The sequence below is a fragment of the Neopelma chrysocephalum genome, unplaced genomic scaffold, assembly GCF_003984885.1.
Source record: "Neopelma chrysocephalum unplaced genomic scaffold, ASM398488v2 Primary Assembly neopelma1_147, whole genome shotgun sequence".
NCBI lineage: Eukaryota > Metazoa > Chordata > Aves > Passeriformes > Pipridae > Neopelma > Neopelma chrysocephalum.
This window is the reverse complement of record NW_020897809.1, coordinates 2,033,684-2,048,149: the sequence shown is the minus strand read 5'-3', so window position 1 is coordinate 2,048,149 and position 14,466 is coordinate 2,033,684. Positions and strand designations below refer to the sequence as shown.

The following is a 14,466-nucleotide window of genomic DNA, read 5'->3' as shown; positions in this document are numbered from 1 at the left end:
CCGGTAACGGGACGCGCCGACGCCGCGACTCCGCCGGGGCGGCCCCGCCCTGCCCGGCCCGGCCGCCGCGGGAAGGGGCACAGCCGGGCGGGCGGTCTGTGCCTGCCGCGGGATGCGCGGTCCCGGCTCCATCCCCTCGCGCCCCGGCGAGGGTTCAGCCCCGTTCCCCTCGGAGATCACCCGCCCCGTCCGTCGGGGCGCGAGGACCGGCGGTGCCCCCCCTCCCGCGGGGCCGCGCAGCCGGCGGGCCGCGCCAGCGCCGCAGTTGGCGGGGAACGGGCGGGCGGCACCGGCCGTGCCGTCCCCCCCGCCCAGGGCGGGGACCGGCGCCCCGCGCACTCCACGCCGCAGCCCGCGGCACAGCGAAGCGAAAGAAAAAGGAAGCGGGTTGTGCAACACCGCGCTGCTCCCGCCCGTGCGGCGGGGACGGAGGGGCGGAAAGGGAGCGCCCCCCGCCCCGATCCGCGCAGATGGGTCTGCACCGAGGCGGCGGCCGGCAGCGAGCCGGCTGGGCGGCCGTAGCAAGCGGCGGTGGGGGACAGCGGGAGCTGAGCGCGAAAAGCCCCTGCGCTCCCCGGGAGCGCATCCGCCCGCCCGCCCGCGGCGGCCCGAGCCGGTGGCGGGAGCGCTGCGGCCGCGCTCCGGTCCGCTCGCCGCCCGCAGGGACGCGCTCCGGGGCCGCGGGCGCTCAGCCGGCTCGCCCAGCCCCTCTGGCACCGGGGCTGATCCGTGCCGAGGTGCCCTCGCGTTGTGGTGGACACCAGTTGCTAGCGACCTGAAATAAGTGCTCCGAGGGAAAGAGCGGGCGGATGGAGCGAGCTGTAATGGTTCGTCTCTGGAGCAGAGAAGTACCAAGAAACAGACAGAGCGGCAGTGCCGGAACAGCGGGCAGGAAGAACGAATGGAACCATGAACTTGCTCGTCACGCATCCAGCGGGCAGATCGCACACACCGCTCTGCGCGCGGCGACACCGCAGAGACGCGCCGGGCTCCGGTTACTCCCGAGCGACGCGCTGCGATGCCCGGCAGGATGCACCCGGCCACGCACCCTCTTCCGCAGGGGAGATGTTGCTGTCCACGCGGATGAGAAGCCTCCGCATCCCACTGGCTTAAAGTATAAAAGCGGCGGCGTTTCCCGTCGCGCTCGGGAGGGAGCACAGCCCGCCCGGGACAGCGGGGCGCGGGGCCGCCGCGGCGCTGCCCGGGGAAGGGCCCCGCGGGGCTGGAGCGCTTCTGCCCCGCGGTTCCGTTTCCCGGTGCGGCGGCCCGCCCGCTCCCGTTCCCGCTCCCGCCGAGGGGCGGGCGAGGCCCGGGCCATCCGCTAGAGGGGGGTCTCGCCAAGCCGATCCGCCCGGCCCCGCCGAGCGCCGCCGCTCCCGGCCCGACACGCCGCAAATAACTATTCAAATTAAACTGCTGCCGCACCGCCTAATTGAGTCCCGGCAGACACCGGCTGGATAACCGGGTGCAGCTCGCGGCAGCCCCGGGCCAGCTCGGCCACACACCTTGTGTCCCCGAGTCCCCCAGGACAGCTCCGCGCCCATCGCGAGGCACGGCAGCCACCCCCTTCCCAAAGCACAGCCTCTGAGAAACTGAGGACTTGTTCTGCAGCAGCCCCAAACTAGTGTGCAACAGGAAGAAAAACGCAAAAGTCAAGTATCACAAAGTTCTCAGTCCGGCAAGCGCAAGAAACGTGCCCTTTCAGAACGCTCGGGAGGAAACAAACAATATAGAGAAAGAAGAGTGATCCGCACCGGTCTGATCCGTGAGACACCTAAAAGGTCCGTTTTGCCACTGCACGCTGACTTCTGTGTCCCATTAATCGTCACTCACAGAAGAGCAGCTGTTTACAGAACCGTCGCCTGGCCAGCTCCGCGAGACGTTAACTTTGTGTCATCTCTGGTGATTTGGAGGTTAAAAAGGCACGGAAAGCAAGCTGAATCTTTCTGGACCTTCTAGCATGTCAACAAACCTCCTGAAACACGGGACTAACACACTGCAAATACACAATCACGCGGGGATTAAGCCTCCTTGTATCCCCTTGACAGGAATGGCAATACACAAGACACCCAACACCATTTTATTATCCAGTTTGGAGGATGAACTGGATAACTAAGCTGCCTTTTGGGCACTCTGCCTTCAGACAGCCAAGGTGCCTTGCTTCTATCTTTAAGACTTTTCTAGCATCCACTTTTCTGAAACTAGAAACGTCCTAATTTCCAGTGTAAATGTGTTCACTACCAATTTATAGCCATTTGTTCTTTACCATTTTTGCCCTTCAAATTAAATAATTTTGCCTCTCTGCTATTTACCTAAAATGTACTAGCAATTATAAATAGCAATTAGATCATCTTTTCTTGGTCCTTCTGCTTTGTTTTTAATCTTCTCTCCAAATATGTTTTCCACTCTCCCAATGTCCTCTATACCTTCTACCTTGTGTGCACTGTTCTAAACAAGGTCTTAACAACTGCCTTGTACCATGATATTAATACCTCGCCGTCTACTGAAAATACTTCACTCGATGCATCCCAGAATACATTAGCATTTTTAAGACCACATTACAGTGGCATCATAGTTATCCTACAACCAATAAGGTACCTGGATTCCTCCTCTTGTAATCTCACATTTGATGAACCTCTGAGCTTACTTGCAGTTATTCTAATTAATCTTTAAGTGCATGACTTCTTGCTGTTATATTCCAACCCATTTCTGGTACTCCAGGCAATAGATCATCTTCATCAATTGTGCTAGAGCAGTTCAAGATACTATGCCTTAAAAAAAAAAAGAGCCTCTTGTCCTATTTTTAAGGTTATTTATCATCCAGCCTGCTCGGGTTTCCCCTTTTCCAGCAGCTCACTCTCTGTGCAACCTGTCCACACCTTTGGCCCTAGAAGAACGGTGGCAAATGCCTTCCTGTAAAGCAGCCTGCTCTGCTCCTGAGCTCCTGTGAAACTTCCCGGCTCCAGGCTTCCCACAAATTTCTCAGTATGTCCCATTTCTTCAACCAAAGCTAACACTGCCATGGTTCACCTGTTTCTCTACGACCCCCTACTATATTTGAGAACAAGTTTTAGTTTTGATGCAGACCACGGTAGGCCATTTCTTCTACAAAATTAAACTGGAATGCTTCATGTAAAACAAACCATGTGTCTTTTAGGATCATCAGTCTCCTAATAATTAAAAATTTATTTTCCTTCTTTACATGAAGTGATTAAAGACGGATTCTAAATTTTCCCTAAATCCTCAGTACTTGAACCAGTATGTCCCATATATTGTTAGCTGCCTTTTCCTTCTGTGGTTCTCTCATATTAAGAAAAACCTTTTTTGAAGTTTAAGTATTCAAGATGTGTGAACAGTGTTAGATAATCAATATCCAGATTTAAGTGCCAGCCAGTTTCCCCAATCAGGGGTTTCTGCTCCTTTCAGTGAAACATTTAGCTTGGCTTTGTTTTGCTAAATTAATTAGGACCACACTCCTATAGACTGCAAGTGCCAAGAAGTCCCTCTGACTCCACTGAACGTTTTTGTGCACCGACAGCAGGTTCAAGGCCTACATTCCTGTGCTGAGAACAGGACTAGTGCGGGTTTGCAGTTCTGTGCCTGTACTGAAATGTAACTCATGCAGCAGAGCATTCCCCTTCAGTGGGCATAATTCAGTTACAGAAATATTGCAAGTGTCTGCAGGAGCAAGACATAGAGGTGACTGCTTTGAGTTACAGATATATTAGTTCAAATTAGTTACAAGTTGGTTAAAACGTTTTGTCCCTACTTGTAGAGTAGAAGATTTGCTCGTGTAAAGGTCATGAGACTAGAGCTAACCCAGACATATGAGTACCAGGTACTGGTCTTACTGGAATTACTATTTGTACCTTACATAGGAAATTCAAGACTGCTTCGGAAATCCTTGGGCCCTTTGTGACCCATGTCTGCAACCCAACCCCTTAATGCGGCAAAAGTTGGTATTTGTGAAGGAAATAGGGACATTAGAAGGTCTGCAGGGCAGACCAACACAGCCCAGGATACCCAAAGGGGAGCTGAGACCAAGCCAAATTAGTCTGACTCGACACAGGGAGCTCAACACAGTGGTTTGAATTCATTAAGTTTTCCATAACTATAGGGACTTTCTCAGCAAACGCTGTTGATGTTTAGCTGTTACCTTAGAACTGCATGTCATCTTCCAAAATATACAGTATTTTACTCCAGTGTTAAAGAGCATTTGCCAAAGACTTTTTAACCTTCAATGCTCTCCACTGTTCTCATGGGCAACAACTCGTACTTCAGGATAATAACCAGAGACCTCCACTGAAGTATTTGCAGTTGCCATTTCTGTGGCCAGTGAATTGGACTAACTCTAACCCAGAAAATAACCTCCTGTGGGTGATTGAGTGACATCCCTGGACTTCTGCTTTGCTCTTCCTGTTTTCAGACTTTGGTTAGCCTGAAAATTATGTCAGTTTTCAAGCTGGTGAAAGGCTCAGCTGACAGCCCTGCGAAAGACAATCTGTTAATCCTCAAAGGAACCATAATACAAACACAAGGGAAGAGCCTCTCGAACTCTTCCCTTTGCTGTTGCAGAAGTGTGCTGGTGGCACACAAGTGCGATTCAGACCATCCCTCTCCTTCAGTGGCCTCGTTAAAGATGCTCCCACCATTAGCAGCAGGTGCCAGATGTGTTGGCAGCTTGGACATTGGGGATGTTAATAGTTATTGAGGCAACCCTTCCCTTTGTTTCAAATATTAGAGACAGCTCTCTTTCAAAGGCATTTCATTGGCATGAAGATATGCTTGATCAGGTTCAGCTGTAGGATGGAGAGAAGAAACAGATCCAAGTGGTTTGCTCCATATCTCCCTTCCCCAACTGCTTGCTTTCTGGTTTCCAGACTCCAGACCTGGAACAAGGAGGCTTCAGGGTCCATGTAACTCCCTTTTCAGTCATTTTAGAGTAAGTGATAACAAAAAAGGCTACGGGGCCTTTAGTTAGACATTCAGCTGGCAGCAGCAGCAGCAAGCATCTGGAAACTGGTCCCCACAGAGTGGGACACCCAGCTTCCACCTTCTCTCCCATTCAGGTTCTGTACATGGTCCTTTATGCTTGACTGCTTTTTCCACCTGCATTTTTGCTTCTTTCTCATTTCTCCTGACTGCTGTACACCCAATTTGTATTATTTCCCTTTAGTGTCTATTGTACCTCACTTGGGTTGTTTGGTTTATTTTGCTCTACAGATTGATTCCCATCATTGTAAGAAAAACAAATTTGTGAAAGAAACATGACTTTTACCAGCCATGATGCTGTTCACTTTACATGTGTATTTTTGCCCTGCAGTTTGTTTAGTCTATTTAGACTTAGCTTTTCAGGGAGCTTTTGCTTTAATTTGTACTTGTACAACAGCTCCCTATATATGAGGTCCAGTGTTAGCTGTGTTCCCCAGGTTCACGTTAATAATTAAGATATTAGGATACTTGCCATACTATGAAAATTTTCATAATTTTTTCTTAGTTAACACTGTTGAAGGCTTTGCATGTCTAAGACACATTATACAGGTCACAACAGAGAGGGAATAACTTTTCAGGCTAAAGCCTGGGAGAGATGGGGAAAGACACTGTGAGTAATCTTGCAGTTTTCCCAAATTCCTTCTAAGCAGATGTGGTTGGTGCCCTTTCCACAGCTGACTGTGTAACAAGTAGGAAATTACTGCTAACTCTGAAGACCTGTGATACCTGATGAATACAAGAAGCCCTATTCCTCTCTAATCTGGTTCTTTCTGGTCCTTTCTTTTCCTTTTTTGGTAACTAATCTCCAGAATGTTACCGGGCCTTTGTGCACCTCCTGTTGTCTCTGGAAGCTCTGTGAGATGGCACAGGTGAAACATCCCATCACGTAAGAAACAGTGAAGCAGTTCCAAAGAGACTCTAACAACGACCTAATGAAAAGCCACTGTCCAGCTCTGAAGGTAAAGCTGGACTGGGAGCACTTCTGTTACTACTTAAGTACGTTTCTTTTTCCATGGCATCAAAGAGGATGGGAAAATTCCAGAGGAGAAGAAGGAATTTGCTAACTGTCACCTTCTTCCAGTATAATTTTTGTAGTTGGCACCTGTAGAACTATTATGGAGGACTGAAATATTGTTTGTGCTTGTGGCAACAGAGCACTTGAACATTCAGGCACCACTTCCTTCTTCATGTCCCCCATGGCTTTTATATCTCTACAGGGTGGGCTGTCTCTGCATGCACAGTACTGCAACAGAACCAATGTTGACTTCAAAACAAATCAGAGCCAGTAATCCAATAATCTCAGAATAAAAAGTGAAGCAGAGAGAAAGCAAGTATGGTCACAAAACAGGAGAAAATTGAGTATATAAATACTCCTTAAAGAAGATCCTATGTGAACTAGAATATTCATCTGTAGAGAAAGGCAAAGCTCCTGTGATTATATGATATTAACTTTGCTCTTTTATGGTTCTCCTCTTAACATTTCTATCTACTTTCCAGCATCTCATACAAGTCAACTTAACACCTGTACACAAGTCTTTGTAGGAAGAGATACAGGGAATGTTTTGGGTTTTTTTTAAGAGCTATAGAGGGAAAAGAGAGGCAGACAACATGCTTTTTAGTGATAAAGTTTAGATACCGCAATGAGATTGTGCAAAAGCAATATTATAATTTACCTAAGAACAAAACCCCAATTAATTTGTTTCAATTTACAGGCAAAGTGATTTCTTCCACCCCCCCATCACAGATTAGAAATGTTTACGTAGTTTTGGAAAATCCCAATCAGCCCAAGCACAGTAAAACCATATTAGGAAGACTGATTATAAACAGCAGTAAAGCAGCCCATCTTGTTTCATTATGCAAGCCAAATGAAACACAGAAATTAAACCAAGAGCGGGAAAACAACTAAGACTTAAAATTGTGTTGGGAATACTCCAAAGACTCATTAACAGATGAAAAAGTATGATTATCTTATTAGGAGTACTACCACCCATACAGAAGCTCTGATCAAAACAATAATTAAACCACCAATAACAATCTCCCTGCATCATTAAATACTTTTGTACAAATAAATTAACTCTGCCAGCCAGAAACATCAAATGGAGATAATTTACCTCAACCAGCTAATAGGCCCAAATACTCAAAAAGCCTCTTGCACTCTTACCTGGGAGCATGCTATCATTCTTCTTCCAAAAAAAGCTTTAAGTAAATGATTTTGACAGCATTCCTATAAATTTCTGTATTTACACCACCACTGATAAATCAATGAACCATGTGGCTTGAGATAACAACCTGTCCCCTTGCCAGTGGTGAAAACTGATTCTCTTCCAACCAGCACGTGCAGCTGGGCAGGAATATTTATTTCTGAGCAAAGTAAATGGACACTCAAGTGCAATTGTTGCTATGCAGAATCTGGCAACAAATCAATATTGACTTTAAATAACCGATTTATGCCATTACTTTTAAATACCCATGAATCTTGTTAAAATCCCATAGCATGATGTCCTGAAGTGGCACAGCCTGCTTAATTTCTTTTGGTTTGTGGGTTTATCGAATTTGAGGCTTTAAGAATCCTGTTATTGGTGAGTGTCACTTTCTAGCTTTTCTCTTTTATTGGCTTTCTTTGAAATATCTCCTGAGCCCTTATATCTTCAATTCCATTCTTTTTCCTGTGTCTGAGAAAGGTGCAGAAGTTGGCATGTGTGTATTACTGCCTTGACTTTACAGAGGAACCACTACCCATATTATTTGGGGTTTTGAGGGCAGATATACTGAGCCTTTATTTATGCTTCTTTAAGCAATCTAAAGAAGTGTAAATATATTAGACATTTTGCCAGATCATTCAAAACTGCATTCTTGAGCTACATATATAGCAATGCTCAGGTATTCATCATTTTGTAGTATAATGGTCAAAAATTTAAGATCAGGATTAAGAAGATTGCCTACATTCCTGTGGTCAGAATCAAAATTTAGACACGGAAATACAATGCAGACACCAGGAGTTGAAATTCCTATGAAGTAAAAACTAACCTTCCCAGATGCACTGCCAAGAAGGGGTCAGGGCTGAGATACATCAGCAAAGCAGCACTGGTAGGGAACTTCAGCCACTGCAGCCCATGCTGGACCTGTTTAGGGGAAAGCAGAGTAGCACAGTCTCAGAGAGGTGTTCATCTGGAAGCTTTTGCTAGCAGAAAGCTCAAAAGAGTGTAAAATCACTGGTTTGAAATAGATTAGAGCCAAGGAGACTTATATTACCATGATGGCTTAATATGCATTTTTAGGAGCAGCCCACAAGACAAGTTCAGCCTGCTCATGGAAGTGAGGAGACAGGAAAACCCTTTGGAAGAACTGCAGAGAAAGAGAACTTTGTTTTCTGGTGTGTTAGACTCTACACCATCTTTGACTAGCTACTGTTTTAGCCTTGATTTGTGAATATATTAAGCAGCTGAACAGGTTTACATGTTTATTCATTTTCTCCCTTAATTTAAGAGGAAGTTGTACAACAAATCTAACTGTACTGCCTCAGGGAAAATACAGGCTGTGTCCCATGATAGATGAAGTGATCAGCACAGCCATGAGTACCTGTGTTGTACCTGGGTTCTTTAGGAAATGCCACCTAATTTTTGGAACACTTGTAATGTGCATAACACAGTGAGAATCAGACCTTTTGCACGCTGGTGTAACACAGTTATTGCTGCACTGTCAGAAAGCAGGCCAGTCCCTTGAAGTGTCACTGAACACTTAACTATTTTGGAGCTTATTTTGTCTTCTTGTGTGTCATTTGTTAAAAACTATCTCTGAGGAGAAGTTAGGAAGCCAGGAGGACCAGTCTGATCCATTCAAACAAACCCAATATTCCTAAATCATGCTCTTTAGTTTCCCAAATTAACTTACCTCACAGTCTCCCCTTTGTGCCTAGAAGATTTATTGTTTTTATTCAACCTGAAAATCTGCTGGCATTAGATATATTAGGATACCCACAGGTGGTTCTTTTGTCATCCTATCACTGCAGTGGGAAGATAGCAAAATAAATCAATAAAAACTATGTCTTGGCTGATGCTTGGGGAAACCAATCTGTGGTTGAATATATAGCTCAGCACCAGGCTGCCCCTTGCACAGGCAGCACTGGGTAGCATGGCTTCCACCCACTGGAGATCTCACATAAGGATTCTGTGTTTTATTTAGCATTTTCCCACCACTCAGGTTTCTATCTAATTCTTTGTCCTTTTTAAAATAACAGTTTCTTCTTAATTTTTTTCCAGCTAAACACTAGATTGAGGGTTATCTTTCCACAAGGTCATGTTTTCTTTCTTTGACTTGAACACTTCTGTAGCAGGAGCCTGATATAAAGCTGGTTCTCAGTTGCCACTACCCGATGTTTGTTTTCAAAGACTATATGCAAATCACGCCAGTGCTGCCTTCTGCACTTCCTCCATTTTATTTCCTATTGAGACTGAATGTGAAAAGCTGCAGTCTATTTAGAACATTGTGGTTGTTGCAGCAAAAAGAAGAAAAACAAAGCTATTTCCAAAAGTGGAATTTCTTACAATGAGTGTATTTTCTTCTTCTTCTTATAGGAATGAGTATGAGCATTCTGAGTCTTTAGCTAAAATCCCAGGTCTGAGAAGATGTGAGGAGAAGCAGAGTGGGTATGGAAAGAAAAGCAGTTGATTAGTAAATCCATTTATGCTTTGTTAAGGAAGCAGCATGGAGACTGCTGGAGTGAAGTGAAACATAAGAGGAACAAGTAGCAATTTGCCCTATAGCTGCATTCTCCAATTATTTTTCCCTAGGGACACAGTGGACATTAGCAGGCACAGGAGAACAGCCTCTAGTTGAACTTGTACCCTGAGAACCACACAGCTCCAGGGCATGCAGGCAAGGGGGTGCTGGCCCTGGCTGGTATGGGGGAGGCCCCCCCACGCTGTACAGAACCATGCCACGTGCCTCACTACATGTTCTGGAGTCCAGGCTACTGCCAGAGGCACATGACTCAGAACCTGAGCTAACCTGAGAGGGAATGCAGCAGTGTGTCAGGATCTAGCTCTCTGTGCTCTCAGAAGAACAGTGCTTTGTCCTACTTTTGCAATGGATTTCATACTTGAGGCCACGGATAACTGAAAACTCATAAAGCCATAACTGAAACCATTTAATAATTGAAGCCATTGAAGGACCTCTAATGGGAAGCACAGCTTTGGTTTTCTGGTGTTCTATTAAAGGAAGACTGGCGTTGTGTGTGTTGCAGATCTGGTTGATAAATTTCTATTTTTTATCTTGAATACAGTGTGCAAATGCAGATCCAAAAAGTGAAATACATAAGGAACAAACAGCGGCTGTTTCCTACAGGCTGCCATGCCCACTATACAGAATATTTTTTACCTTGTCAATCAAATATAGGAGCTCTTCAGTGGAGACAGTCAAACAATAGAAACGGGCCTCCTGTTTTCCAGAGCTCTTAGGTTTAAATTCCCCTTATTGCAGAGCCAGGTGTTCCATGTTTCTGTTGCAGAACCGAAGCTCTGTGTCTCTCTGTCAAGGAAAGCATTTGTTACTTGTTTCCAAAAAAACCTGGAGCGAATAAACATTTAGCTAAATAGCTAAAACATGCATAAGGTGCCCTACGCAATTTTCAGCACTATCAGCTGCAGCACAAGATGCTCGTGTAGCAAGAACAGTCATGCCAGATGTTAGGTATGAACCCGCTTGTTTCCACTGCATTTCCACTGTGGAAGGGTTGTTTTAACTCTGTGACAATTTTACACAGACCTTGCTGAGGCATAAAAAGCCTCTCCTTGCATATCTGAGATCCCTCCAGCACCAGAGCCTTTGTGCTTTGCTTGCATCCAACCTGAATGGTCAGGAAGCCTTCCAGTGGGAACAGGAGCCGAGGCTCAGTCAGCTTGTTTGTGAGAAACAGAGTCAATGCAATTATGCAACTACTATTGTGAAGCAAGAAAAATATATTTGTTTTTAACATTCACTGTTTGCTGCAGCAAGACAGAGTGCGGGGGGTTGATTACCAAAATTACTCAGTTAAGGCTTTGATTTGCTCTTTTATGTCTCTTGTATAGTCCAATTTCTGGGGGTTTTTTTGGGTTTTTTTGTTCAAAAACTGGACAGCAGAGGGTGCCAAACCCCCAAGAGGGAGCGCACCCACGAGCTCTCACGCATCACCTCAATTCCCTGCTGAAAGCTCTGCTCCAGCACGAGTGGTCCGGCCGCAGCGAGACCCTTGGGAGCCGCGGGTACCCTCTCGCTAAGAGCTGTACTGAAGTGTATTATCGCCTTTGGTTGTGTCAGCACTTCCATTACAGTTTATAACCTCTTTCTTCGTGGATCAATCCAGGCTATTGCAAGCCAAGTTATTTTCTCTCTGATGTGCAATTGGCACTCAGTGCTATCTCAGGAATCTGAAGCCATGTTTTGTTATCAGGATGTTGCAGAGATGACTCACTAAATTAAAAGCAAGCACTTGATCATACAGAGCAGAGCATAAACCCTCCCCCACCTTTAACACGTGCCACAAATATGACACAGCCATTGATGAACTAAAGCTGTTTAACTTGACATCGCTTGTACACAGCTTTTTACTTTGGACAAGGAAACATGAGATTAAAACATCAGCAGCTCTGAAATCCCATTCTCATTCTACAGTGAACTATGAAATGAAGTGGTATTATATTAGCAGGCATTTCTTCCTGTTCTAATAAAAAGATACACATTCTACATTTTCTGCAAACACTACTCATGGGAATGAGATGGAAATTGGTCCTTGAGTAGTAACTAGTTATAATAGCTTCTAAACGAGCTTAAAAATTATTCTGATTGTATTTAGGAGCCAAATCCCGAAGCCTCTATTGTATTCAGATTCTTGTTCTTTTCTGGAGTCAAAAACTGCTGCACTTGGTCCAAACAACATTTCTTTTTCTGGCCAGTCCCTGTCCTGAGGATGAGCGCTGTCAGATGGCCAGTTTTACTGTTCACATACCTGATACACATAATCACTGTCCCATTATTTCTACACCGGAATGGGATACATCATTCCTAACTCACAACTGTGCAGATAACAATTGATAATTTGTAAACAGTTATTCGCTTTGAATGAGTTATGTAGGCTCTGTTTACTTAATCCAGCTATTTGTCAGCTTTATCAGTCACTTATCAACAGAAGCAGAAAGCAGGGCACACATTACCCATTCATCATCTCTCCTGTCTCTGGAACACGCACAATATCTATTGCACATGCCACAGCACTGGTGAAATAGCTCACAATATAACTGCCAGCAGATCTAAGTGCCATAGTTACTTTCTCAGTGCCAAAAACTTTTGGGGCGCTTCACAGAGGGGTAATGCTCTCATTTGGCCCCAACACTTAGACCTAACAAATGAAGGTATTGCAAACACATGGCTGGTATGGGCAGGAGAGCGGGCAGGGGTCTCACTGGATTGGGAACGCCCAACACCCCTGTGCAACAACATGGGAGGATATTTTATGAACATGGAAAAGCGCAGAAGACGCCATTAGAGAGGCCCTGTGGTCCCTCAGGGTACAAGGAGGTGCAATATTTAAAGGTACTACACAAAGATTCACACTACACAAAGATTTGCACTACACAAACCCCTCACTGGACTCAGTTACCCCCTTGGCACTGCTCCTCCGGGGCCGTGTCGAGGAGAAGGCTCTGGAAAGGGACAGGTCCCACCTCCAGCAGTTGCCCGTGGACGCGTCTCCGGCCTCAGGGCCAAGATGGCTCCTCCCGTCCCCTCACCCGTCAACTGTCCTGATGCCCCTCACACACACGTGTTTTTCCTCACACTGCTTTTACTGTGTGAACGGGCATCTCTCGCCCCCTCTTCCCGACCTCAGACTTAACCCTGGGCATTGATTTTTACCTCTGAAATGTCCCCCCTTGCCCTCCCCGTGTCCCCACAGCTGGCAGGGCCTGGTCCTGCTCCGCCCAGCCCAGGTGCTTTTGTCACGGTTTCAGTCAAACCAAAATTATCGTGTGCTCTAACCAAAAAGACTTAGTGGAAAACCAAGGGTAGAAAATCCCCAGCTCTGCCTTTCTCCAGCAGTAAATAGTGCACTTCTAGAAAAAGGACACACACCACCTGCCTTATGCAAACCAAGGGCATCGGGCTCAGCGCAAAACCAGTAAAACGCCAGGAAAGAGTAACCTTTTAAATAAAGTCCGGCAGGGAGATGGAGACTTAGAAGAGCTTTACAAAAATAAGCCCTGTCTATTAGCTCTTTACAGGGAAGGTAGAAAGCTGTTGTAAGGATTTCAGAGGTAATATGGCATGAAAACAGTTTTGCTTGAAAAAAACCCTCATGAGAGCACATTTAAAAAAAGTTATTATTTTGCAGTTCCCACAAATTCACTGTTACTATCAGTTAAATATTTGCTGCTGATTATTCCTGCCCCCCCCCCCCCAAGATGTTCCTTTGTTCCTTTGATCTAAGGAGGATAGTTTTGGGGGTTATTACTGTCATAAGCAATTTCCCTTCCAAGGGAAAACTTGTGCTATTTTTCCAATCCAAGAACCCACACACCCCTTTTAAGATGAAAAAATTAGAACTTACAAATAATTCAATAGTGCCTCAAAATTTAGATAAATCACTTAAAAATAAGGTAGTGATAGTGTAGAAGCTGACGAGCTATATTGGCTTCTCTGGTCTTTCACTAGTAGCCCCGCAGTGAGTTAAGAAAGGAGAGGGTCTTGCAAATCCCTCTGGGATATGTGACTCCCAGGAACTCTGCTTTGGGTAGCCAGAACCTCCTAAAAATGATGCTTTTCAGGACACTGCCAAAGGGAAGGTGGAACAATGTTAAAAGTCACAGTCAGCGTGGCCATGCAATCACTGATCCTTAGCTCAGTTCAGACACTTGTGAATTCTGCAGTGTAGATGAGCCCTTTGGAGAGCTTAATAGGTTAAGAGAATCCATTACTTTTTGCTGATTTATTTTATAATGGCTCATTTACATGCACTAAGAAATGGTATTTTTATACTAGTAGAAAGGCACAGATTGCCTCTTTGCAGTCATACAGGTTTTCAATTTTAGACAAGATCTTTAAAAAATTGACAGTGTTATGAACTTCCAAAAAGCTTTTCAAAGTCACTTAGGTTTTTAAAATCTATTACGGTTATTTTTTCCTTCATATTCCAAAGGTTTGTATTTTTGTACTCATGGTACTAACAAATCCTCTTATATATGTTGAGCAATATGAATAATAGGGCACTAATGTTTTAAAGTCTCTAAAACATTTCTCAAATTGACTGTAAAATGTGGCATTTCTACAATACACGATTGTTTGGCAGGATATAAAAGCTTACTGGTTCTCATTTGGGTGATTTGCATAACTTGTTCATGGCATCATTTGTAAATATTATGCCCATCCCAAGCTGCCACTGATAAAAAGAATAAGATCACTTTTGCCAAAGTACATCACACTATAGATGAGAACAAAACCCTT

At 45.2% G+C, this 14,466-nt stretch overlaps 1 protein-coding gene across 4 annotated transcripts in view; it reads right to left on the bottom strand.

Moving 5' to 3' along the window:
- SFMBT1 (Scm like with four mbt domains 1) overlaps positions 1 to 12,742 on the bottom strand; it is a 91,527-nt gene extending 78,785 nt beyond the window's left edge. For all 4 annotated transcript variants that reach the window (XM_027701007.1, XM_027701008.1, XM_027701010.1 and 1 more), the window contains exons 1-3: positions 12,629 to 12,742; positions 10,369 to 10,518; positions 8,020 to 8,114 (exon numbers count right to left, since the gene is read on the bottom strand). The gene's annotated coding sequence lies outside the window, so the exon portion shown is untranslated. The remainder of the gene's footprint in view (positions 1 to 8,019; positions 8,115 to 10,368; positions 10,519 to 12,628) is intronic.
- Between the last annotated feature and the right edge of the window lie 1,724 nt (positions 12,743 to 14,466).